Genomic DNA, 27199 nt, shown 5'->3' on the forward strand with positions numbered 1-27199 from the left:
ACAGAACAGAGTCCCACGTTTAGAAAACACACTATGGCTGCTTCACGGGAAAGGTGAGGTGGGGTGATGCATAAAACACGGGTTTCAAATTAGCTCAGATACCGTTCCATAAAGCCAATATGTAATAGACAAGACCTACTCCTTGCTCAGTGAATTGGACTCAACACCCCCTATTCACCGCCCAAGAATATATCTGACTAGTAAGAATCTTAAAACCTATGTTTTGATATCTCTCTGTAAGTGAGTCAAGTGGGTGTAAAGCGGCAGAAACACAGCAGAGGAAAGCAGCTAAACTACATTATAAAAATCAATTACTTTTAAAAACCCGTGAAACAAAGACAGTGAAAGAGAGAGAAATTCTTACAAAATTCGTTCAGGGGCTGTGATGCCACCTGGATTAACCATATCTAGACCCACAGCTGATTGAGACATAAGGGTGGACACTCTTGGGGCTGAGAGGTTTGGTGAGGTTGGGTGAGGAAACACAGACCCTTTAAAGTAATACTGCATGGTACCCATCCCATGGGTCCCAAATCTCCAGGTCCAAGGGCATCTTCCTACATCGAAAACATGCATGAGAAACCCAGAAGATGGTAAACCGTGTGATCGGGAAAGGTTTCCAAAACGCACCTCTTTTCTCATCTCCTTGTGCTCGGGTTCGCCATTCCAGCCGCTTTACTAGCAATCTCCCTCCTTGGAGAATCAGCACCTTTAACCTCCTGTTCCGTACTGGTTGCAATTTGTCCTGAGGATGAACGGGAAGAGGGGTAACCAATGAGAGACTAGCTCTAGGTATCGGGACAGGCACAGGTCACTCTATTTTCCCATCAGGAAGAAGAATTAACCACAGGCTCAGCCTGCCGCCCGGGACCGGAATAGGGCCTGAAGCAATCTTGCGCTTTTGCGGCCAGCTCCCAAGAAAGTGAGTTGAAAAATGGAGCTCAGGGGCACTGCAATTCACAAACCTGCAGACTTATAAATGATAACTCTCGTCCACAAATATATTGAGGGAAGGTAACGAAGAGGAATGGAAAGCAAGGCAGAATTGCAGGAAACAGATTTCAGGAGGGAGATTCGAATCGGCTTTAAAGCACAGGAAAAGCGGCAAAACCTCGACAATGAAGCCCTTGGCCAAAAAGGGCGTATGCGTTTTTTCCTGAATATATTCAGGAAAAAACGCATACGCCCTTTTTGGCCAACCAAGCAACCTGGAAAGGCAAATCAGCGCTACAAAGAAGTCTCGCTTCCCATCGGTCAAAAGGGCCATGCTGAATAAAGTGTCAAAACCAGAAATGCAGGACAGGCCATGGAGAAACGGGAGCCTGGCTACGCTGATGGGCGGGATGTAAATTGCCAACAGCCACTCTGGAGAAGTGTACGGTGTGTCCTGAAACCAACAAAAAACTCAGCTTAGAGAGCATAGGGCACTTCCACTCATGGGCGTATAAATTGGGAAAACTAAAAATCAGCAAGACACAGGCACCCCAAAGTTTAGGGCTGCTCTGTTGACAAGAACCTCCACTTCGTTACACCTTAAATATCCCAGGAAAGAGAAAAATGGATAAAGAAGTTGTGGTCCTTATGTACAATGGAATATCACTCAGCCATGAAACCAACGTCATAAGGCTAGTAGCAGCATGATGAGTGGATTTAGGTATGACGATTCTAAGTGAAATAAGTCATACAGAAAAAGACACTTATCATAAGATATCACTTATAGAGGGAATGTAAAAACCGCTACCCTTGAACTGAATTACAAAACAGAACAGAGTCCCACGTTTAGAAAACACACTATGGCTGCTTCACGGGAAAGGTGAGGTGGGGTGATGCATAAAACACGGGTTTCAAATTAGCTCAGATACCGTTCCATAAAGCCAATATGTAATAGACAAGACCTACTCCTTGCTCAGTGAATTGGACTCAACACCCCCTATTCACCGCCCAAGAATATATCTGACTAGTAAGAATCTTAAAACCTATGTTTTGATATCTCTCTGTAAGTGAGTCAAGTGGGTGTAAAGCGGCAGAAACACAGCAGAGGAAAGCAGCTAAACTACATTATAAAAATCAATTACTTTTAAAAACCCGTGAAACAAAGACAGTGAAAGAGAGAGAAATTCTTACAAAATTCGTTCAGGGGCTGTGATGCCACCTGGATTAACCATATCTAGACCCACAGCTGATTGAGACATAAGGGTGGACACTCTTGGGGCTGAGAGGTTTGGTGAGGTTGGGTGAGGAAACACAGACCCTTTAAAGTAATACTGCATGGTACCCATCCCATGGGTCCCAAATCTCCAGGTCCAAGGGCATCTTCCTACATCGAAAACATGCATGAGAAACCCAGAAGATGGTAAACCGTGTGATCGGGAAAGGTTTCCAAAACGCACCTCTTTTCTCATCTCCTTGTGCTCGGGTTCGCCATTCCAGCCGCTTTACTAGCAATCTCCCTCCTTGGAGAATCAGCACCTTTAACCTCCTGTTCCGTACTGGTTGCAATTTGTCCTGAGGATGAACGGGAAGAGGGGTAACCAATGAGAGACTAGCTCTAGGTATCGGGACAGGCACAGGTCACTCTATTTTCCCATCAGGAAGAAGAATTAACCACAGGCTCAGCCTGCCGCCCGGGACCGGAATAGGGCCTGAAGCAATCTTGCGCTTTTGCGGCCAGCTCCCAAGAAAGTGAGTTGAAAAATGGAGCTCAGGGGCACTGCAATTCACAAACCTGCAGACTTATAAATGATAACTCTCGTCCACAAATATATTGAGGGAAGGTAACGAAGAGGAATGGAAAGCAAGGCAGAATTGCAGGAAACAGATTTCAGGAGGGAGATTCGAATCGGCTTTAAAGCACAGGAAAAGCGGCAAAACCTCGACAATGAAGCCCTTGGCCAAAAAGGGCGTATGCGTTTTTTCCTGAATATATTCAGGAAAAAACGCATACGCCCTTTTTGGCCAACCAAGCAACCTGGAAAGGCAAATCAGCGCTACAAAGAAGTCTCGCTTCCCATCGGTCAAAAGGGCCATGCTGAATAAAGTGTCAAAACCAGAAATGCAGGACAGGCCATGGAGAAACGGGAGCCTGGCTACGCTGATGGGCGGGATGTAAATTGCCAACAGCCACTCTGGAGAAGTGTACGGTGTGTCCTGAAACCAACAAAAAACTCAGCTTAGAGAGCATAGGGCACTTCCACTCATGGGCGTATAAATTGGGAAAACTAAAAATCAGCAAGACACAGGCACCCCAAAGTTTAGGGCTGCTCTGTTGACAAGAACCTCCACTTCGTTACACCTTAAATATCCCAGGAAAGAGAAAAATGGATAAAGAAGTTGTGGTCCTTATGTACAATGGAATATCACTCAGCCATGAAACCAACGTCATAAGGCTAGTAGCAGCATGATGAGTGGATTTAGGTATGACGATTCTAAGTGAAATAAGTCATACAGAAAAAGACACTTATCATAAGATATCACTTATAGAGGGAATGTAAAAACCGCTACCCTTGAACTGAATTACAAAACAGAACAGAGTCCCACGTTTAGAAAACACACTATGGCTGCTTCACGGGAAAGGTGAGGTGGGGTGATGCATAAAACACGGGTTTCAAATTAGCTCAGATACCGTTCCATAAAGCCAATATGTAATAGACAAGACCTACTCCTTGCTCAGTGAATTGGACTCAACACCCCCTATTCACCGCCCAAGAATATATCTGACTAGTAAGAATCTTAAAACCTATGTTTTGATATCTCTCTGTAAGTGAGTCAAGTGGGTGTAAAGCGGCAGAAACACAGCAGAGGAAAGCAGCTAAACTACATTATAAAAATCAATTACTTTTAAAAACCCGTGAAACAAAGACAGTGAAAGAGAGAGAAATTCTTACAAAATTCGTTCAGGGGCTGTGATGCCACCTGGATTAACCATATCTAGACCCACAGCTGATTGAGACATAAGGGTGGACACTCTTGGGGCTGAGAGGTTTGGTGAGGTTGGGTGAGGAAACACAGACCCTTTAAAGTAATACTGCATGGTACCCATCCCATGGGTCCCAAATCTCCAGGTCCAAGGGCATCTTCCTACATCGAAAACATGCATGAGAAACCCAGAAGATGGTAAACCGTGTGATCGGGAAAGGTTTCCAAAACGCACCTCTTTTCTCATCTCCTTGTGCTCGGGTTCGCCATTCCAGCCGCTTTACTAGCAATCTCCCTCCTTGGAGAATCAGCACCTTTAACCTCCTGTTCCGTACTGGTTGCAATTTGTCCTGAGGATGAACGGGAAGAGGGGTAACCAATGAGAGACTAGCTCTAGGTATCGGGACAGGCACAGGTCACTCTATTTTCCCATCAGGAAGAAGAATTAACCACAGGCTCAGCCTGCCGCCCGGGACCGGAATAGGGCCTGAAGCAATCTTGCGCTTTTGCGGCCAGCTCCCAAGAAAGTGAGTTGAAAAATGGAGCTCAGGGGCACTGCAATTCACAAACCTGCAGACTTATAAATGATAACTCTCGTCCACAAATATATTGAGGGAAGGTAACGAAGAGGAATGGAAAGCAAGGCAGAATTGCAGGAAACAGATTTCAGGAGGGAGATTCGAATCGGCTTTAAAGCACAGGAAAAGCGGCAAAACCTCGACAATGAAGCCCTTGGCCAAAAAGGGCGTATGCGTTTTTTCCTGAATATATTCAGGAAAAAACGCATACGCCCTTTTTGGCCAACCAAGCAACCTGGAAAGGCAAATCAGCGCTACAAAGAAGTCTCGCTTCCCATCGGTCAAAAGGGCCATGCTGAATAAAGTGTCAAAACCAGAAATGCAGGACAGGCCATGGAGAAACGGGAGCCTGGCTACGCTGATGGGCGGGATGTAAATTGCCAACAGCCACTCTGGAGAAGTGTACGGTGTGTCCTGAAACCAACAAAAAACTCAGCTTAGAGAGCATAGGGCACTTCCACTCATGGGCGTATAAATTGGGAAAACTAAAAATCAGCAAGACACAGGCACCCCAAAGTTTAGGGCTGCTCTGTTGACAAGAACCTCCACTTCGTTACACCTTAAATATCCCAGGAAAGAGAAAAATGGATAAAGAAGTTGTGGTCCTTATGTACAATGGAATATCACTCAGCCATGAAACCAACGTCATAAGGCTAGTAGCAGCATGATGAGTGGATTTAGGTATGACGATTCTAAGTGAAATAAGTCATACAGAAAAAGACACTTATCATAAGATATCACTTATAGAGGGAATGTAAAAACCGCTACCCTTGAACTGAATTACAAAACAGAACAGAGTCCCACGTTTAGAAAACACACTATGGCTGCTTCACGGGAAAGGTGAGGTGGGGTGATGCATAAAACACGGGTTTCAAATTAGCTCAGATACCGTTCCATAAAGCCAATATGTAATAGACAAGACCTACTCCTTGCTCAGTGAATTGGACTCAACACCCCCTATTCACCGCCCAAGAATATATCTGACTAGTAAGAATCTTAAAACCTATGTTTTGATATCTCTCTGTAAGTGAGTCAAGTGGGTGTAAAGCGGCAGAAACACAGCAGAGGAAAGCAGCTAAACTACATTATAAAAATCAATTACTTTTAAAAACCCGTGAAACAAAGACAGTGAAAGAGAGAGAAATTCTTACAAAATTCGTTCAGGGGCTGTGATGCCACCTGGATTAACCATATCTAGACCCACAGCTGATTGAGACATAAGGGTGGACACTCTTGGGGCTGAGAGGTTTGGTGAGGTTGGGTGAGGAAACACAGACCCTTTAAAGTAATACTGCATGGTACCCATCCCATGGGTCCCAAATCTCCAGGTCCAAGGGCATCTTCCTACATCGAAAACATGCATGAGAAACCCAGAAGATGGTACACCGTGTGATCGGGAAAGGTTTCCAAAACGCACCTATTTCTCATCTCCTTGTGCTCGGGTTCGCCATTCCAGCCGCTTTACTAGCAATCTCCCTCCTTGGAGAATCAGCACCTTTAACCTCCTGTTCCGTACTGGTTGCAATTTGTCCTGAGGATGAACGGGAAGAGGGGGAACCAATGAGAGACTAGCTCTAGGTATCGGGACAGGCACAGGTCACTCTATTTTCCCATCAGGAAGAAGAATTAACCACAGGCTCAGCCTGCCGCCCGGGACCAGAATAGGGCCTGAAGCAATCCTGCGCTTTTGCGGCCAGCTCCCAAGAAAGCGAGTTGAAAAATGGAGCTCAGGGGCACTGCAATTCACAAACCTGCAGACTTATAAATGATAACTCTGGTCCACAAATATATTGAGGGAAGGCAACGAAGAGGAATGGAAAGCAAGGCAGAATTGCAGGAAACAGATTTCAGGAGGGAGATTCGAATCGGCTTTAAAGCACAGGAAAAGCGGCAAAACCTCGACAATGAAGCCCTTGGCCAAAAAGGGCGTATGCGTTTTTTCCTGAATATATTCAGGAAAAAACGCATACGCCCTTTTTGGCCAACCAAGCAACCTGGAAAGGCAAATCAGCGCTACAAAGAAGTCTCGCTTCCCATCGGTCAAAAGGGCCATGCTGAATAAAGTGTCAAAACCAGAAATGCAGGACAGGCCATGGAGAAACGGGAGCCTGGCTACGCTGATGGGGGGGATGTAAATTGCCAACAGCCACTCTGGAGAAGTGTACGGTGTGTCCTGAAACCTCCAAAAAACTCAGCTTAGAGAGCATAGGGCACTTCCACTCATGGGCGTATAAATTGGGAAAACTAAAAATCAGCAAGACACAGGCACCCCAAAGTTTAGGGCTGCTCTGTTGACAAGAACCTCCACTTCGTTACACCTTAAATATCCCAGGAAAGAGAAAAATGGATAAAGAAGTTGTGGTCCTTATGTACAATGGAATATCACTCAGCCATGAAACCAACGTCATAAGGCTAGTAGCAGCATGATGAGTGGATTTAGGTATGACGATTCTAAGTGAAATAAGTCATACAGAAAAAGACACTTATCATAAGATATCACTTATAGAGGGAATGTAAAAACCGCTACCCTTGAACTGAATTACAAAACAGAACAGAGTCCCACGTTTAGAAAACACACTATGGCTGCTTCACGGGAAAGGTGAGGTGGGGTGATGCATAAAACACGGGTTTCAAATTAGCTCAGATACCGTTCCATAAAGCCAATATGTAATAGACAAGACCTACTCCTTGCTCAGTGAATTGGACTCAACACCCCCTATTCACCGCCCAAGAATATATCTGACTAGTAAGAATCTTAAAACCTATGTTTTGATATCTCTCTGTAAGTGAGTCAAGTGAGTGTAAAGCGGCAGAAACACAGCAGAGGAAAGCAGCTAAACTACATTATAAAAATCAATTACTTTTAAAAACCCGTGAAACAAAGACAGTGAAAGAGAGAGAAATTCTTACAAAATTCGTTCAGGGGCTGTGATGCCACCTGGATTGACCATATCTAGACCCACAGCTGATTGAGACATAAGGGTGGACACTCTTGGGGCTGAGAGGTTTGGTGAGGTTGGGTGAGGAAACACAGACCCTTTAAAGTAATACTGCATGGTACCCATCCCATGGGTCCCAAATCTCCAGGTTCAAGGGCATCTTCCTACATCGAAAACATGCATGAGAAACCCAGAAGATGGTACACCGTGTGATCGGGAAAGGTTTCCAAAACGCACCTCTTTTCTCATCTCCTTGTGCTCGGGTTCGCCATTCCAGCCGCTTTACTAGCAATCTCCCTCCTTGGAGAATCAGCACCTTTAACCTCCTGTTCCGTACTGGTTGCAATTTGTCCTGAGGATGAACGGGAAGAGGGGTAACCAATGAGAGACTAGCTCTAGGTATCGGGACAGGCACAGGTCACTCTATTTTCCCATCAGGAAGAAGAATTAACCACAGGCTCAGCCTGCCGCCCGGGACCAGAATAGGGCCTGAAGCAATCCTGCGCTTTTGCGGCCAGCTCCCAAGAAAGCGAGTTGAAAAATGGAGCTCAGGGGCACTGCAATTCACAAACCTGCAGACTTATAAATGATAACTCTGGTCCACAAATATATTGAGGGAAGGCAACGAAGAGGAATGGAAAGCAAGGCAGAATTGCAGGAAACAGATTTCAGGAGGGAGATTCGAATCGGCTTTAAAGCACAGGAAAAGCGGCAAAACCTCGACAATGAAGCCCTTGGCCAAAAAGGGCGTATGCGTTTTTTCCTGAATATATTCAGGAAAAAACGCATACGCCCTTTTTGGCCAACCAAGCAACCTGGAAAGGCAAATCAGCGCTACAAAGAAGTCTCGCTTCCCATCGGTCAAAAGGGCCATGCTGAATAAAGTGTCAAAACCAGAAATGCAGGACAGGCCATGGAGAAACGGGAGCCTGGCTACGCTGATGGGCGGGATGTAAATTGCCAACAGCCACTCTGGAGAAGTGTACGGTGTGTCCTGAAACCTCCAAAAAACTCAGCTTAGAGAGCATAGGGCACTTCCACTCATGGGCGTATAAATTGGGAAAACTAAAAATCAGCAAGACACAGGCACCCCAAAGTTTAGGGCTGCTCTGTTGACAAGAACCTCCACTTCGTTACACCTTAAATATCCCAGGAAAGAGAAAAATGGATAAAGAAGTTGTGGTCCTTATGTACAATGGAATATCACTCAGCCATGAAACCAACGTCATAAGGCTAGTAGCAGCATGATGAGTGGATTTAGGTATGACGATTCTAAGTGAAATAAGTCATACAGAAAAAGACACTTATCATAAGATATCACTTATAGAGGGAATGTAAAAACCGCTACCCTTGAACTGAATTACAAAACAGAACAGAGTCCCACGTTTAGAAAACACACTATGGCTGCTTCACGGGAAAGGTGAGGTGGGGTGATGCATAAAACACGGGTTTCAAATTAGCTCAGATACCGTTCCATAAAGCCAATATGTAATAGACAAGACCTACTCCTTGCTCAGTGAATTGGACTCAACACCCCCTATTCACCGCCCAAGAATATATCTGACTAGTAAGAATCTTAAAACCTATGTTTTGATATCTCTCTGTAAGTGAGTCAAGTGAGTGTAAAGCGGCAGAAACACAGCAGAGGAAAGCAGCTAAACTACATTATAAAAATCAATTACTTTTAAAAACCCGTGAAACAAAGACAGTGAAAGAGAGAGAAATTCTTACAAAATTCGTTCAGGGGCTGTGATGCCACCTGGATTGACCATATCTAGACCCACATCTGATTGAGACATAAGGGTGGACACTCTTGGGGCTGAGAGGTTTGGTGAGGTTGGGTGAGGAAACACAGACCCTTTAAAGTAATACTGCATGGTACCCATCCCATGGGTCCCAAATCTCCAGGTTCAAGGGCATCTTCCTACATCGAAAACATGCATGAGAAACCCAGAAGATGGTACACCGTGTGATCGGGAAAGGTTTCCAAAACGCACCTCTTTTCTCATCTCCTTGTGCTCGGGTTCGCCATTCCAGCCGCTTTACTAGCAATCTCCCTCCTTGGAGAATCAGCACCTTTAACCTCCTGTTCCGTACTGGTTGCAATTTGTCCTGAGGATGAACGGGAAGAGGGGTAACCAATGAGAGACTAGCTCTAGGTATCGGGACAGGCACAGGTCACTCTATTTTCCCATCAGGAAGAAGAATTAACCACAGGCTCAGCCTGCCGCCCGGGACCAGAATAGGGCCTGAAGCAATCTTGCGCTTTTGCGGCCAGCTCCCAAGAAAGTGAGTTGAAAAATGGAGCTCAGGGGCACTGCAATTCACAAACCTGCAGACTTATAAATGATAACTCTCGTCCACAAATATATTGAGGGAAGGTAACGAAGAGGAATGGAAAGCAAGGCAGAATTGCAGGAAACAGATTTCAGGAGGGAGATTCGAATCGGCTTTAAAGCACAGGAAAAGCGGCAAAACCTCGACAATGAAGCCCTTGGCCAAAAAGGGCGTATGCGTTTTTTCCTGAATATATTCAGGAAAAAACGCATACGCCCTTTTTGGCCAACCAAGCAACCTGGAAAGGCAAATCAGCGCTACAAAGAAGTCTCGCTTCCCATCGGTCAAAAGGGCCATGCTGAATAAAGTGTCAAAACCAGAAATGCAGGACAGGCCATGGAGAAACGGGAGCCTGGCTACGCTGATGGGCGGGATGTAAATTGCCAACAGCCACTCTGGAGAAGTGTACGGTGTGTCCTGAAACCTCCAAAAAACTCAGCTTAGAGAGCATAGGGCACTTCCACTCATGGGCGTATAAATTGGGAAAACTAAAAATCAGCAAGACACAGGCACCCCAAAGTTTAGGGCTGCTCTGTTGACAAGAACCTCCACTTCGTTACACCTTAAATATCCCAGGAAAGAGAAAAATGGATAAAGAAGTTGTGGTCCTTATGTACAATGGAATATCACTCAGCCATGAAACCAACGTCATAAGGCTAGTAGCAGCATGATGAGTGGATTTAGGTATGACGATTCTAAGTGAAATAAGTCATACAGAAAAAGACACTTATCATAAGATATCACTTATAGAGGGAATGTAAAAACCGCTACCCTTGAACTGAATTACAAAACAGAACAGAGTCCCACGTTTAGAAAACACACTATGGCTGCTTCACGGGAAAGGTGAGGTGGGGTGATGCATAAAACAAGGGTTTCAAATTAGGTCAGATACCGTTCCATAAAGCCAATATGTAATAGACAAGACCTACTCCTTGCTCAGTGAATTGGACTCAACACCCCCTATTCACCGCCCAAGAATATATCTGACTAGTAAGAATCTTAAAACCTATGTTTTGATATCTCTCTGTAAGTGAGTCAAGTGGGTGTAAAGCGGCAGAAACACAGCAGAGGAAAGCAGCTAAACCACATTATAAAAATCAATTACTTTTAAAAACCCGTGAAACAAAGACAGTGAAAGAGAGAGAAATTCTTACAAAATTCGTTCAGGGGCTGTGATGCCACCTGGATTGACCATATCTAGACCCACAGCTGATTGAGACATAAGGGTGGACACTCTTGGGGCTGAGAGGTTTGGTGAGGTTGGGTGAGGAAACACAGACCCTTTAAAGTAATACTGCATGGTAACCATCCCATGGGTCCCAAATCTCCAGGTTCAAGGGCATCTTCCTACATCGAAAACATGCATGAGAAACCCAGAAGATGGTACACCGTGTGATCGGGAAAGGTTTCCAAAACGCACCTCTTTTCTCATCTCCTTGTGCTCGGGTTCACCATTCCAGCCGCTTTACTTGCAATCTCCCTCCTTGGAGAATCAGCACCTTTAACCTCCTGTTCCGTACAGGTTGCAATTTGTCCTGAGGATGAACGGGAAGAGGGGGAACCAATGAGAGACTAGCTCTAGGTATCGGGACAGGCACAGGTCACTCTATTTTCCCATCAGGAAGAAGAATTAACCACAGGCTCAGCCTGCCGCCCGGGACCAGAATAGGGCCTGAAGCAATCCTGCGCTTTTGCGGCCAGCTCCCAAGAAAGCGAGTTGAAAAATGGAGCTCAGGGGCACTGCAATTCACAAACCTGCAGACTTATAAATGATAACTCTGGTCCACAAATATATTGAGGGAAGGCAACGAAGAGGAATGGAAAGCAAGGCAGAATTGCAGGAAACAGATTTCAGGAGGGAGATTCGAATCGGCTTTAAAGCACAGGAAAAGCGGCAAAACCTCGACAATGAAGCCCTTGGCCAAAAAGGGCGTATGCGTTTTTTCCTGAATATATTCAGGAAAAAACGCATACGCCCTTTTTGGCCAACCAAGCAACCTGGAAAGGCAAATCAGCGCTACAAAGAAGTCTCGCTTCCCATCGGTCAAAAGGGCCATGCTGAATAAAGTGTCAAACCCAGAAATGCAGGACAGGCCATGGAGAAACGGGAGCCTGGCTACGCTGATGGGCGGGATGTAAATTGCCAACAGCCACTCTGGAGAAGTGTACGGTGTGTCCTGAAACCTCCAAAAAACTCAGCTTAGAGAGCATAGGGCACTTCCACTCATGGGCGTATAAATTGGGAAAACTAAAAATCAGCAAGACACAGGCACCCCAAAGTTTAGGGCTGCTCTGTTGACAAGAACCTCCACTTCGTTACACCTTAAATATCCCAGGAAAGAGAAAAATGGATAAAGAAGTTGTGGTCCTTATGTACAATGGAATATCACTCAGCCATGAAACCAACGTCATAAGGCTAGTAGCAGCATGATGAGTGGATTTAGGTATGACGATTCTAAGTGAAATAAGTCATACAGAAAAAGACACTTATCATAAGATATCACTTATAGAGGGAATGTAAAAACCGCTACCCTTGAACTGAATTACAAAACAGAACAGAGTCCCACGTTTAGAAAACACACTATGGCTGCTTCACGGGAAAGGTGAGGTGGGGTGATGCATAAAACACGGGTTTCAAATTAGCTCAGATACCGTTCCATAAAGCCAATATGTAATAGACAAGACCTACTCCTTGCTCAGTGAATTGGACTCAACACCCCCTATTCACCGCCCAAGAATATATCTGACTAGTAAGAATCTTAAAACCTATGTTTTGATATCTCTCTGTAAGTGAGTCAAGTGAGTGTAAAGCGGCAGAAACACAGCAGAGGAAAGCAGCTAAACCACATTATAAAAATCAATTACTTTTAAAAACCCGTGAAACAAAGACAGTGAAAGAGAGAGAAATTCTTACAAAATTCGTTCAGGGGCTGTGATGCCACCTGGATTGACCATATCTAGACCCACAGCTGATTGAGACATAAGGGTGGACACTCTTGGGGCTGAGAGGTTTGGTGAGGTTGGGTGAGGAAACACAGACCCTTTAAAGTAATACTGCATGGTACCCATCCCATGGGTCCCAAATCTCCAGGTTCAAGGGCATCTTCCTACATCGAAAACATGCATGAGAAACCCAGAAGATGGTACACCGTGTGATCGGGAAAGGTTTCCAAAACGCACCTCTTTTCTCATCTCCTTGTGCTCGGGTTCGCCATTCCAGCCGCTTTACTAGCAATCTCCCTCCTTGGAGAATCAGCACCTTTAACCTCCTGTTCCGTACTGGTTGCAATTTGTCCTGAGGATGAACGGGAAGAGGGGTAACCAATGAGAGACTAGCTCTAGGTATCGGGACAGGCACAGGTCACTCTATTTTCCCATCAGGAAGAAGAATTAACCACAGGCTCAGCCTGCCGCCCGGGACCAGAATAGGGCCTGAAGCAATCCTGCGCTTTTGCGGCCAGCTCCCAAGAAAGCGAGTTGAAAAATGGAGCTCAGGGGCACTGCAATTCACAAACCTGCAGACTTATAAATGATAACTCTGGTCCACAAATATATTGAGGGAAGGCAACGAAGAGGAATGGAAAGCAAGGCAGAATTGCAGGAAACAGATTTCAGGAGGGAGATTCGAATCGGCTTTAAAGCACAGGAAAAGCGGCAAAACCTCGACAATGAAGCCCTTGGCCAAAAAGGGCGTATGCGTTTTTTCCTGAATATATTCAGGAAAAAACGCATACGCCCTTTTTGGCCAACCAAGCAACCTGGAAAGGCAAATCAGCGCTACAAAGAAGTCTCGCTTCCCATCGGTCAAAAGGGCCATGCTGAATAAAGTGTCAAAACCAGAAATGCAGGACAGGCCATGGAGAAACGGGAGCCTGGCTACGCTGATGGGCGGGATGTAAATTGCCAACAGCCACTCTGGAGAAGTGTACGGTGTGTCCTGAAACCTCCAAAAAACTCAGCTTAGAGAGCATAGGGCACTTCCACTCATGGGCGTATAAATTGGGAAAACTAAAAATCAGCAAGACACAGGCACCCCAAAGTTTAGGGCTGCTCTGTTGACAAGAACCTCCACTTCGTTACACCTTAAATATCCCAGGAAAGAGAAAAATGGATAAAGAAGTTGTGGTCCTTATGTACAATGGAATATCACTCTGCCATGAAACCAACGTCATAAGGCTAGTAGCAGCATGATGAGTGGATTTAGGTATGACGATTCTAAGTGAAATAAGTCATACAGAAAAAGACACTTATCATAAGATATCACTTATAGAGGGAATGTAAAAACCGCTACCCTTGAACTGAATTACAAAACAGAACAGAGTCCCACGTTTAGAAAACACACTATGGCTGCTTCACGGGAAAGGTGAGGTGGGGTGATGCATAAAACACGGGTTTCAAATTAGCTCAGATACCGTTCCATAAAGCCAATATGTAATAGACAAGACCTACTCCTTGCTCAGTGAATTGGACTCAACACCCCCTATTCACCGCCCAAGAATATATCTGACTAGTAAGAATCTTAAAACCTATGTTTTGATATCTCTCTGTAAGTGAGTCAAGTGAGTGTAAAGCGGCAGAAACACAGCAGAGGAAAGCAGCTAAACTACATTATAAAAATCAATTACTTTTAAAAACCCGTGAAACAAAGACAGTGAAAGAGAGAGAAATTCTTACAAAATTCGTTCAGGGGCTGTGATGCCACCTGGATTGACCATATCTAGACCCACAGCTGATTGAGACATAAGGGTGGACACTCTTGGGGCTGAGAGGTTTGGTGAGGTTGGGTGAGGAAACACAGACCCTTTAAAGTAATACTGCATGGTACCCATCCCATGGGTCCCAAATCTCCAGGTTCAAGGGCATCTTCCTACATCGAAAACATGCATGAGAAACCCAGAAGATGGTACACCGTGTGATCGGGAAAGGTTTCCAAAACGCACCTCTTTTCTCATCTCCTTGTGCTCGGGTTCGCCATTCCAGCCGCTTTACTAGCAATCTCCCTCCTTGGAGAATCAGCACCTTTAACCTCCTGTTCCGTACTGGTTGCAATTTGTCCTGAGGATGAACGGGAAGAGGGGTAACCAATGAGAGACTAGCTCTAGGTATCGGGACAGGCACAGGTCACTCTATTTTCCCATCAGGAAGAAGAATTAACCACAGGCTCAGCCTGCCGCCCGGGACCAGAATAGGGCCTGAAGCAATCCTGCGCTTTTGCGGCCAGCTCCCAAGAAAGCGAGTTGAAAAATGGAGCTCAGGGGCACTGCAATTCACAAACCTGCAGACTTATAAATGATAACTCTGGTCCACAAATATATTGAGGGAAGGCAACGAAGAGGAATGGAAAGCAAGGCAGAATTGCAGGAAACAGATTTCAGGAGGGAGATTCGAATCGGCTTTAAAGCACAGGAAAAGCGGCAAAACCTCGACAATGAAGCCCTTGGCCAAAAAGGGCGTATGCGTTTTTTCCTGAATATATTCAGGAAAAAACGCATACGCCCTTTTTGGCCAACCAAGCAACCTGGAAAGGCAAATCAGCGCTACAAAGAAGTCTCGCTTCCCATCGGTCAAAAGGGCCATGCTGAATAAAGTGTCAAAACCAGAAATGCAGGACAGGCCATGGAGAAACGGGAGCCTGGCTACGCTGATGGGTGGGATGTAAATTGCCAACAGCCACTCTGGAGAAGTGTACGGTGTGTCCTGAAACCTCCAAAAAACTCAGCTTAGAGAGCATAGGGCACTTCCACTCATGGGCGTATAAATTGGGAAAACTAAAAATCAGCAAGACACAGGCACCCCAAAGTTTAGGGCTGCTCTGTTGACAAGAACCTCCACTTCGTTACACCTTAAATATCCCAGGAAAGAGAAAAATGGATAAAGAAGTTGTGGTCCTTATGTACAATGGAATATCACTCAGCCATGAAACCAACGTCATAAGGCTAGTAGCAGCATGATGAGTGGATTTAGGTATGACGATTCTAAGTGAAATAAGTCATACAGAAAAAGACACTTATCATAAGATATCACTTATAGAGGGAATGTAAAAACCGCTACCCTTGAACTGAATTACAAAACAGAACAGAGTCCCACGTTTAGAAAACACACTATGGCTGCTTCACGGGAAAGGTGAGGTGGGGTGATGCATAAAACACGGGTTTCAAATTAGCTCAGATACCGTTCCATAAAGCCAATATGTAATAGACAAGACCTACTCCTTGCTCAGTGAATTGGACTCAACACCCCCTATTCACCGCCCAAGAATATATCTGACTAGTAAGAATCTTAAAACCTATGTTTTGATATCTCTCTGTAAGTGAGTCAAGTGAGTGTAAAGCGGCAGAAACACAGCAGAGGAAAGCAGCTAAACTACATTATAAAAATCAATTACTTTTAAAAACCCGTGAAACAAAGACAGTGAAAGAGAGAGAAATTCTTACAAAATTCGTTCAGGGGCTGTGATGCCACCTGGATTGACCATATCTAGACCCACAGCTGATTGAGACATAAGGGTGGACACTCTTGGGGCTGAGAGGTTTGGTGAGGTTGGGTGAGGAAACACAGACCCTTTAAAGTAATACTGCATGGTACCCATCCCATGGGTCCCAAATCTCCAGGTTCAAGGGCATCTTCCTACATCGAAAACATGCATGAGAAACCCAGAAGATGGTACACCGTGTGATCGGGAAAGGTTTCCAAAACGCACCTCTTTTCTCATCTCCTTGTGCTCGGGTTCGCCATTCCAGCCGCTTTACTAGCAATCTCCCTCCTTGGAGAATCAGCACCTTTAACCTCCTGTTCCGTACTGGTTGCAATTTGTCCTGAGGATGAACGGGAAGAGGGGTAACCAATGAGAGACTAGCTCTAGGTATCGGGACAGGCACAGGTCACTCTATTTTCCCATCAGGAAGAAGAATTAACCACAGGCTCAGCCTGCCGCCCGGGACCAGAATAGGGCCTGAAGCAATCTTGCGCTTTTGCGGCCAGCTCCCAAGAAAGTGAGTTGAAAAATGGAGCTCAGGGGCACTGCAATTCACAAACCTGCAGACTTATAAATGATAACTCTCGTCCACAAATATATTGAGGGAAGGTAACGAAGAGGAATGGAAAGCAAGGCAGAATTGCAGGAAACAGATTTCAGGAGGGAGATTCGAATCGGCTTTAAAGCACAGGAAAAGCGGCAAAACCTCGACAATGAAGCCCTTGGCCAAAAAGGGCGTATGCGTTTTTTCCTGAATATATTCAGGAAAAAACGCATACGCCCTTTTTGGCCAACCAAGCAACCTGGAATGGCAAATCAGCGCTACAAAGAAGTCTCGCTTCCCATCGGTCAAAAGGGCCATGCTGAATAAAGTGTCAAAACCAGAAATGCAGGACAGGCCATGGAGAAACGGGAGCCTGGCTACGCTGATGGGCGGGATGTAAATTGCCAACAGCCACTCTGGAGAAGTGTACGGTGTGTCCTGAAACCTCCAAAAAACTCAGCTTAGAGAGCATAGGGCACTTCCACTCATGGGCGTATAAATTGGGAAAACTAAAAATCAGCAAGACACAGGCACCCCAAAGTTTAGGGCTGCTCTGTTGACAAGAACCTCCACTTCGTTACACCTTAAATATCCCAGGAAAGAGAAAAATGGATAAAGAAGTTGTGGTCCTTATGTACAATGGAATATCACTCAGCCATGAAACCAACGTCATAAGGCTAGTAGCAGCATGATGAGTGGATTTAGGTATGACGATTCTAAGTGAAATAAGTCATACAGAAAAAGACACTTATCATAAGATATCACTTATAGAGGGAATGTAAAAACCGCTACCCTTGAACTGAATTACAAAACAGAACAGAGTCCCACGTTTAGAAAACACACTATGGCTGCTTCACGGGAAAGGTGAGGTGGGGTGATGCATAAAACACGGGTTTCAAATTAGCTCAGATACCGTTCCATAAAGCCAATATGTAATAGACAAGACCTACTCCTTGCTCAGTGAATTGGACTCAACACCCCCTATTCACCGCCCAAGAATATATCTGACTAGTAAGAATCTTAAAACCTATGTTTTGATATCTCTCTGTAAGTGAGTCAAGTGGGTGTAAAGCGGCAGAAACACAGCAGAGGAAAGCAGCTAAACTACATTATAAAAATCAATTACTTTTAAAAACCCGTGAAACAAAGACAGTGAAAGAGAGAGAAATTTTTACAAAATTCGTTCAGGGGCTGTGATGCCACCTGGATTGACCATATCTACACCCACAGCTGATTGAGACATAAGGGTGGACACTCTTGGGGCTGAGAGGTTTGGTGAGGTTGGGTGAGGAAACACAGACCCTTTAAAGTAATACTGCATGGTACCCATCCCATGGGTCCCAAATCTCCAGGTTCAAGGGCATCTTCCTACATCGAAAACATGCATGAGAAACCCAGAAGATGGTACACCGTGTGATCGGGAAAGGTTTCCAAAACGCACCTCTTTTCTCATCTCCTTGTGCTCGGGTTCGCCATTCCAGCCGCTTTACTTGCAATCTCCCTCCTTGGAGAATCAGCACCTTTAACCTCCTGTTCCGTACAGGTTGCAATTTGTCCTGAGGATGAACGGGAAGAGGGGGAACCAATGAGAGACTAGCTCTAGGTATCGGGACAGGCACAGGTCACTCTATTTTCCCATCAGGAAGAAGAATTAACCACAGGCTCAGCCTGCCGCCCGGGACCAGAATAGGGCCTGAAGCAATCCTGCGCTTTTGCGGCCAGCTCCCAAGAAAGCGAGTTGAAAAATGGAGCTCAGGGGCACTGCAATTCACAAACCTGCAGACTTATAAATGATAACTCTGGTCCACAAATATATTGAGGGAAGGCAACGAAGAGGAATGGAAAGCAAGGCAGAATTGCAGGAAACAGATTTCAGGAGGGAGATTCGAATCGGCTTTAAAGCACAGGAAAAGCGGCAAATCCTCGACAATGAAGCCCTTGGCCAAAAAGGGCGTATGCGTTTTTTCCTGAATATATTCAGGAAAAAACGCATACGCCCTTTTTGGCCAACCAAGCAAACTGGAAAGGCAAATCAGCGCTACAAAGAAGTCTCGCTTCCCATCGGTCAAAAGGGCCATGCTGAATAAAGTGTCAAAACCAGAAATGCAGGACAGGCCATGGAGAAACGGGAGCCTGGCTACGCTGATGGGCGGGATGTAAATTGCCAACAGCCACTCTGGAGAAGTGTACGGTGTGTCCTGAAACCTCCAAAAAACTCAGCTTAGAGAGCATAGGGCACTTCCACTCATGGGCGTATAAATTGGGAAAACTAAAAATCAGCAAGACACAGGCACCCCAAAGTTTAGGGCTGCTCTGTTGACAAGAACCTCCACTTCGTTACACCTTAAATATCCCAGGAAAGAGAAAAATGGATAAAGAAGTTGTGGTCCTTATGTACAATGGAATATCACTCAGCCATGAAACCAACGTCATAAGGCTAGTAGCAGCATGATGAGTGGATTTAGGTATGACGATTCTAAGTGAAATAAGTCATACAGAAAAAGACACTTATCATAAGATATCACTTATAGAGGGAATGTAAAAACCGCTACCCTTGAACTGAATTACAAAACAGAACAGAGTCCCACGTTTAGAAAACACACTATGGCTGCTTCACGGGAAAGGTGAGGTGGGGTGATGCATAAAACACGGGTTTCAAATTAGCTCAGATACCGTTCCATAAAGCCAATATGTAATAGACAAGACCTACTCCTTGCTCAGTGAATTGGACTCAACACCCCCTATTCACCGCCCAAGAATATATCTGACTAGTAAGAATCTTAAAACCTATGTTTTGATATCTCTCTGTAAGTGAGTCAAGTGAGTGTAAAGCGGCAGAAACACAGCAGAGGAAAGCAGCTAAACTACATTATAAAAATCAATTACTTTTAAAAACCCGTGAAACAAAGACAGTGAAAGAGAGAGAAATTCTTACAAAATTCGTTCAGGGGCTGTGATGCCACCTGGATTGACCATATCTAGACCCACAGCTGATTGAGACATAAGGGTGGACACTCTTGGGGCTGAGAGGTTTGGTGAGGTTGGGTGAGGAAACACAGACCCTTTAAAGTAATACTGCATTGTACCCATCCCATGGGTCCCAAATCTCCAGGTTCAAGGGCATCTTCCTACATCGAAAACATGCATGAGAAACCCAGAAGATGGTACACCGTGTGATCGGGAAAGGTTTCCAAAACGCACCTCTTTTCTCATCTCCTTGTGCTCGGGTTCGCCATTCCAGCCGCTTTACTAGCAATCTCCCTCCTTGGAGAATCAGCACCTTTAACCTCCTGTTCCGTACTGGTTGCAATTTGTCCTGAGGATGAACGGGAAGAGGGGTAACCAATGAGAGACTAGCTCTAGGTATCGGGACAGGCACAGGTCACTCTATTTTCCCATCAGGAAGAAGAATTAACCACAGGCTCAGCCTGCCGCCCGGGACCAGAATAGGGCCTGAAGCAATCTTGCGCTTTTGCGGCCAGCTCCCAAGAAAGTGAGTTGAAAAATGAAGCTCAGGGGCACTGCAATTCACAAACCTGCAGACTTATAAATGATAACTCTCGTCCACAAATATATTGAGGGAAGGTAACGAAGAGGAATGGAAAGCAAGGCAGAATTGCAGGAAACAGATTTCAGGAGGGAGATTCGAATCGGCTTTAAAGCACAGGAAAAGCGGCAAAACCTCGACAATGAAGCCCTTGGCCAAAAAGGGCGTATGCGTTTTTTCCTGAATATATTCAGGAAAAAACGCATACGCCCTTTTTGGCCAACCAAGCAACCTGGAATGGCAAATCAGCGCTACAAAGAAGTCTCGCTTCCCATCGGTCAAAAGGGCCATGCTGAATAAAGTGTCAAAACCAGAAATGCAGGACAGGCCATGGAGAAACGGGAGCCTGGCTACGCTGATGGGCGGGATGTAAATTGCCAACAGCCACTCTGGAGAAGTGTACGGTGTGTCCTGAAACCTCCAAAAAACTCAGCTTAGAGAGCATAGGGCACTTCCACTCATGGGCGTATAAATTGGGAAAACTAAAAATCAGCAAGACACAGGCACCCCAAAGTTTAGGGCTGCTCTGTTGACAAGAACCTCCACTTCGTTACACCTTAAATATCCCAGGAAAGAGAAAAATGGATAAAGAAGTTGTGGTCCTTATGTACAATGGAATATCACTCAGCCATGAAACCAACGTCATAAGGCTAGTAGCAGCATGATGAGTGGATTTAGGTATGACGATTCTAAGTGAAATAAGTCATACAGAAAAAGACACTTATCATAAGATATCACTTATAGAGGGAATGTAAAAACCGCTACCCTTGAACTGAATTACAAAACAGAACAGAGTCCCACGTTTAGAAAACACACTATGGCTGCTTCACGGGAAAGGTGAGGTGGGGTGATGCATAAAACACGGGTTTCAAATTAGCTCAGATACCGTTCCATAAAGCCAATATGTAATAGACAAGACCTACTCCTTGCTCAGTGAATTGGACTCAACACCCCCTATTCACCGCCCAAGAATATATCTGACTAGTAAGAATCTTAAAACCTATGTTTTGATATCTCTCTGTAAGTGAGTCAAGTGGGTGTAAAGCGGCAGAAACACAGCAGAGGAAAGCAGCTAAACTACATTATAAAAATCAATTACTTTTAAAAACCCGTGAAACAAAGACAGTGAAAGAGAGAGAAATTCTTACAAAATTCGTTCAGGGGCTGTGATGCCACCTGGATTGACCATATCTAGACCCACATCTGATTGAGACATAAGGGTGGACACTCTTGGGGCTGAGAGGTTTGGTGAGGTTGGGTGAGGAAACACAGACCCTTTAAAGTAATACTGCATGGTACCCATCCCATGGGTCCCAAATCTCCAGGTTCAAGGGCATCTTCCTACATCGAAAACATGCATGAGAAACCCAGAAGATGGTACACCGTGTGATCGGGAAAGGTTTCCAAAACGCACCTCTTTTCTCATCTCCTTGTGCTCGGGTTCGCCATTCCAGCCGCTTTACTAGCAATCTCCCTCCTTGGAGAATCAGCACCTTTAACCTCCTGTTCCGTACTGGTTGCAATTTGTCCTGAGGATGAACGGGAAGAGGGGTAACCAATGAGAGACTAGCTCTAGGTATCGGGACAGGCACAGGTCACTCTATTTTCCCATCAGGAAGAAGAATTAACCACAGGCTCAGCCTGCCGCCCGGGACCAGAATAGGGCCTGAAGCAATCTTGCGCTTTTGCGGCCAGCTCCCAAGAAAGTGAGTTGAAAAATGGAGCTCAGGGGCACTGCAATTCACAAACCTGCAGACTTATAAATGATAACTCTCGTCCACAAATATATTGAGGGAAGGTAACGAAGAGGAATGGAAAGCAAGGCAGAATTGCAGGAAACAGATTTCAGGAGGGAGATTCGAATCGGCTTTAAAGCACAGGAAAAGCGGCAAAACCTCGACAATGAAGCCCTTGGCCAAAAAGGGCGTATGCGTTTTTTCCTGAATATATTCAGGAAAAAACGCATACGCCCTTTTTGGCCAACCAAGCAACCTGGAATGGCAAATCAGCGCTACAAAGAAGTCTCGCTTCCCATCGGTCAAAAGGGCCATGCTGAATAAAGTGTCAAAACCAGAAATGCAGGACAGGCCATGGAGAAACGGGAGCCTGGCTACGCTGATGGGCGGGATGTAAATTGCCAACAGCCACTCTGGAGAAGTGTACGGTGTGTCCTGAAACCTCCAAAAAACTCAGCTTAGAGAGCATAGGGCACTTCCACTCATGGGCGTATAAATTGGGAAAACTAAAAATCAGCAAGACACAGGCACCCCAAAGTTTAGGGCTGCTCTGTTGACAAGAACCTCCACTTCGTTACACCTTAAATATCCCAGGAAAGAGAAAAATGGATAAAGAAGTTGTGGTCCTTATGTACAATGGAATATCACTCAGCCATGAAACCAACGTCATAAGGCTAGTAGCAGCATGATGAGTGGATTTAGGTATGACGATTCTAAGTGAAATAAGTCATACAGAAAAAGACACTTATCATAAGATATCACTTATAGAGGGAATGTAAAAACCGCTACCCTTGAACTGAATTACAAAACAGAACAGAGTCCCACGTTTAGAAAACACACTATGGCTGCTTCACGGGAAAGGTGAGGTGGGGTGATGCATAAAACACGGGTTTCAAATTAGCTCAGATACCGTTCCATAAAGCCAATATGTAATAGACAAGACCTACTCCTTGCTCAGTGAATTGGACTCAACACCCCCTATTCACCGCCCAAGAATATATCTGACTAGTAAGAATCTTAAAACCTATGTTTTGATATCTCTCTGTAAGTGAGTCAAGTGGGTGTAAAGCGGCAGAAACACAGCAGAGGAAAGCAGCTAAACTACATTATAAAAATCAATTACTTTTAAAAACCCGTGAAACAAAGACAGTGAAAGAGAGAGAAATTCTTACAAAATTCGTTCAGGGGCTGTGATGCCACCTGGATTGACCATATATAGACCCACATCTGATTGAGACATAAGGGTGGACACTCTTGGGGCTGAGAGGTTTGGTGAGGTTGGGTGAGGAAACACAGACCCTTTAAAGTAATACTGCATGGTACCCATCCCATGGGTCCCAAATCTCCAGGTTCAAGGGCATCTTCCTACATCGAAAACATGCATGAGAAACCCAGAAGATGGTACACCGTGTGATCGGGAAAGGTTTCCAAAACGCACCTCTTTTCTCATCTCCTTGTGCTCGGGTTCGCCATTCCAGCCGCTTTACTAGCAATCTCCCTCCTTGGAGAATCAGCACCTTTAACCTCCTGTTCCGTACTGGTTGCAATTTGTCCTGAGGATGAACGGGAAGAGGGGTAACCAATGAGAGACTAGCTCTAGGTATCGGGACAGGCACAGGTCACTCTATTTTCCCATCAGGAAGAAGAATTAACCACAGGCTCAGCCTGCCGCCCGGGACCAGAATAGGGCCTGAAGCAATCTTGCGCTTTTGCGGCCAGCTCCCAAGAAAGTGAGTTGAAAAATGGAGCTCAGGGGCACTGCAATTCACAAACCTGCAGACTTATAAATGATAACTCTCGTCCACAAATATATTGAGGGAAGGTAACGAAGAGGAATGGAAAGCAAGGCAGAATTGCAGGAAACAGATTTCAGGAGGGAGATTCGAATCGGCTTTAAAGCACAGGAAAAGCGGCAAAACCTCGACAATGAAGCCCTTGGCCAAAAAGGGCGTATGCGTTTTTTCCTGAATATATTCAGGAAAAAACGCATACGCCCTTTTTGGCCAACCAAGCAACCTGGAAAGGCAAATCAGCGCTACAAAGAAGTCTCGCTTCCCATCGGTCAAAAGGGCCATGCTGAATAAAGTGTCAAAACCAGAAATGCAGGACAGGCCATGGAGAAACGGGAGCCTGGCTACGCTGATGGGCGGGATGTAAATTGCCAACAGCCACTCTGGAGAAGTGTACGGTGTGTCCTGAAACCTCCAAAAAACTCAGCTTAGAGAGCATAGGGCACTTCCACTCATGGGCGTATAAATTGGGAAAACTAAAAATCAGCAAGACACAGGCACCCCAAAGTTTAGGGCTGCTCTGTTGACAAGAACCTCCACTTCGTTACACCTTAAATATCCCAGGAAAGAGAAAAATGGATAAAGAAGTTGTGGTCCTTATGTACAATGGAATATCACTCAGCCATGAAACCAACGTCATAAGGCTAGTAGCAGCATGATGAGTGGATTTAGGTATGACGATTCTAAGTGAAATAAGTCATACAGAAAAAGACACTTATCATAAGATATCACTTATAGAGGGAATGTAAAAACCGCTACCCTTGAACTGAATTACAAAACAGAACAGAGTCCCACGTTTAGAAAACACACTATGGCTGCTTAACGGGAAAGGTGAGGTGGGGTGATGCATAAAACAAGGGTTTCAAATTAGGTCAGATACCGTTCCATAAACCCAATATGTAATAGACAAGACCTACTCCTTGCTCAGTGAATTGGACTCAACACCCCCTATTCACCGCCCAAGAATATATCTGACTAGTAAGAATCTTAAAACCTATGTTTTGATATCTCTCTGTAAGTGAGTCAAGTGGGTGTAAAGCGGCAGAAACACAGCAGAGGAAAGCAGCTAAACCACATTATAAAAATCAATTACTTTTAAAAACCCGTGAAACAAAGACAGTGAAAGAGAGAGAAATTCTTACAAAATTCGTTCAGGGGCTGTGATGCCACCTGGATTGACCATATCTAGACCCACAGCTGATTGAGACATAAGGGTGGACACTCTTGGGGCTGAGAGGTTTGGTGAGGTTGGGTGAGGAAACACAGACCCTTTAAAGTAATACTGCATGGTAACCATCCCATGGGTCCCAAATCTCCAGGTTCAAGGGCATCTTCCTACATCGAAAACATGCATGAGAAACCCAGAAGATGGTACACCGTGTGATCGGGAAAGGTTTCCAAAACGCACCTCTTTTCTCATCTCCTTGTGCTCGGGTTCACCATTCCAGCCGCTTTACTTGCAATCTCCCTCCTTGGAGAATCAGCACCTTTAACCTCCTGTTCCGTACAGGTTGCAATTTGTCCTGAGGATGAACGGGAAGAGGGGGAACCAATGAGAGACTAGCTCTAGGTATCGGGACAGGCACAGGTCACTCTATTTTCCCATCAGGAAGAAGAATTAACCACAGGCTCAGCCTGCCGCCCGGGACCAGAATAGGGCCTGAAGCAATCCTGCGCTTTTGCGGCCAGCTCCCAAGAAAGCGAGTTGAAAAATGGAGCTCAGGGGCACTGCAATTCACAAACCTGCAGACTTATAAATGATAACTCTGGTCCACAAATATATTGAGGGAAGGCAACGAAGAGGAATGGAAAGCAAGGCAGAATTGCAGGAAACAGATTTCAGGAGGGAGATTCGAATCGGCTTTAAAGCACAGGAAAAGCGGCAAAACCTCGACAATGAAGCCCTTGGCCAAAAAGGGCGTATGCGTTTTTTCCTGAATATATTCAGGAAAAAACGCATACGCCCTTTTTGGCCAACCAAGCAACCTGGAAAGGCAAATCAGCGCTACAAAGAAGTCTCGCTTCCCATCGGTCAAAAGGGCCATGCTGAATAAAGTGTCAAAACCAGAAATGCAGGACAGGCCATGGAGAAACGGGAGCCTGGCTACGCTGATGGGCGGGATGTAAATTGCCAACAGCCACTCTGGAGAAGTGTACGGTGTGTCCTGAAACCTCCAAAAAACTCAGCTTAGAGAGCATAGGGCACTTCCACTCATGGGCGTATAAATTGGGAAAACTAAAAATCAGCAAGACACAGGCACCCCAAAGTTTAGGGCTGCTCTGTTGACAAGAACCTCCACTTCGTTACACCTTAAATATCCCAGGAAAGAGAAAAATGGATAAAGAAGTTGTGGTCCTTATGTACAATGGAATATCACTCAGCCATGAAACCAACGTCATAAGGCTAGTAGCAGCATGATGAGTGGATTTAGGTATGACGATTCTAAGTGAAATAAGTCATACAGAAAAAGACACTTATCATAAGATATCACTTATAGAGGGAATGTAAAAACCGCTACCCTTGAACTGAATTACAAAACAGAACAGAGTCCCACGTTTAGAAAACACACTATGGCTGCTTCACGGGAAAGGTGAGGTGGGGTGATGCATAAAACACGGGTTTCAAATTAGCTCAGATACCGTTCCATAAAGCCAATATGTAATAGACAAGACCTACTCCTTGCTCAGTGAATTGGACTCAACACCCCCTATTCACCGCCCAAGAATATATCTGACTAGTAAGAATCTTAAAACCTATGTTTTGATATCTCTCTGTAAGTGAGTCAAGTGAGTGTAAAGCGGCAGAAACACAGCAGAGGAAAGCAGCTAAACCACATTATAAAAATCAATTACTTTTAAAAACCCGTGAAACAAAGACAGTGAAAGAGAGAGAAATTCTTACAAAATTCGTTCAGGGGCTGTGATGCCACCTGGATTGACCATATCTAGACCCACAGCTGATTGAGACATAAGGGTGGACACTCTTGGGGCTGAGAGGTTTGGTGAGGTTGGGTGAGGAAACACAGACCCTTTAAAGTAATACTGCATGGTACCCATCCCATGGGTCCCAAATCTCCAGGTTCAAGGGCATCTTCCTACATCGAAAACATGCATGAGAAACCCAGAAGATGGTACACCGTGTGATCGGGAAAGGTTTCCAAAACGCACCTCTTTTCTCATCTCCTTGTGCTCGGGTTCGCCATTCCAGCCGCTTTACTAGCAATCTCCCTCCTTGGAGAATCAGCACCTTTAACCTCCTGTTCCGTACTGGTTGCAATTTGTCCTGAGGATGAACGGGAAGAGGGGTAACCAATGAGAGACTAGCTCTAGGTATCGGG

The sequence above is a fragment of the Balaenoptera physalus genome, assembly GCF_965194825.1.
Source record: "Balaenoptera physalus genome assembly, chromosome: 9".
NCBI lineage: Eukaryota > Metazoa > Chordata > Mammalia > Artiodactyla > Balaenopteridae > Balaenoptera > Balaenoptera physalus.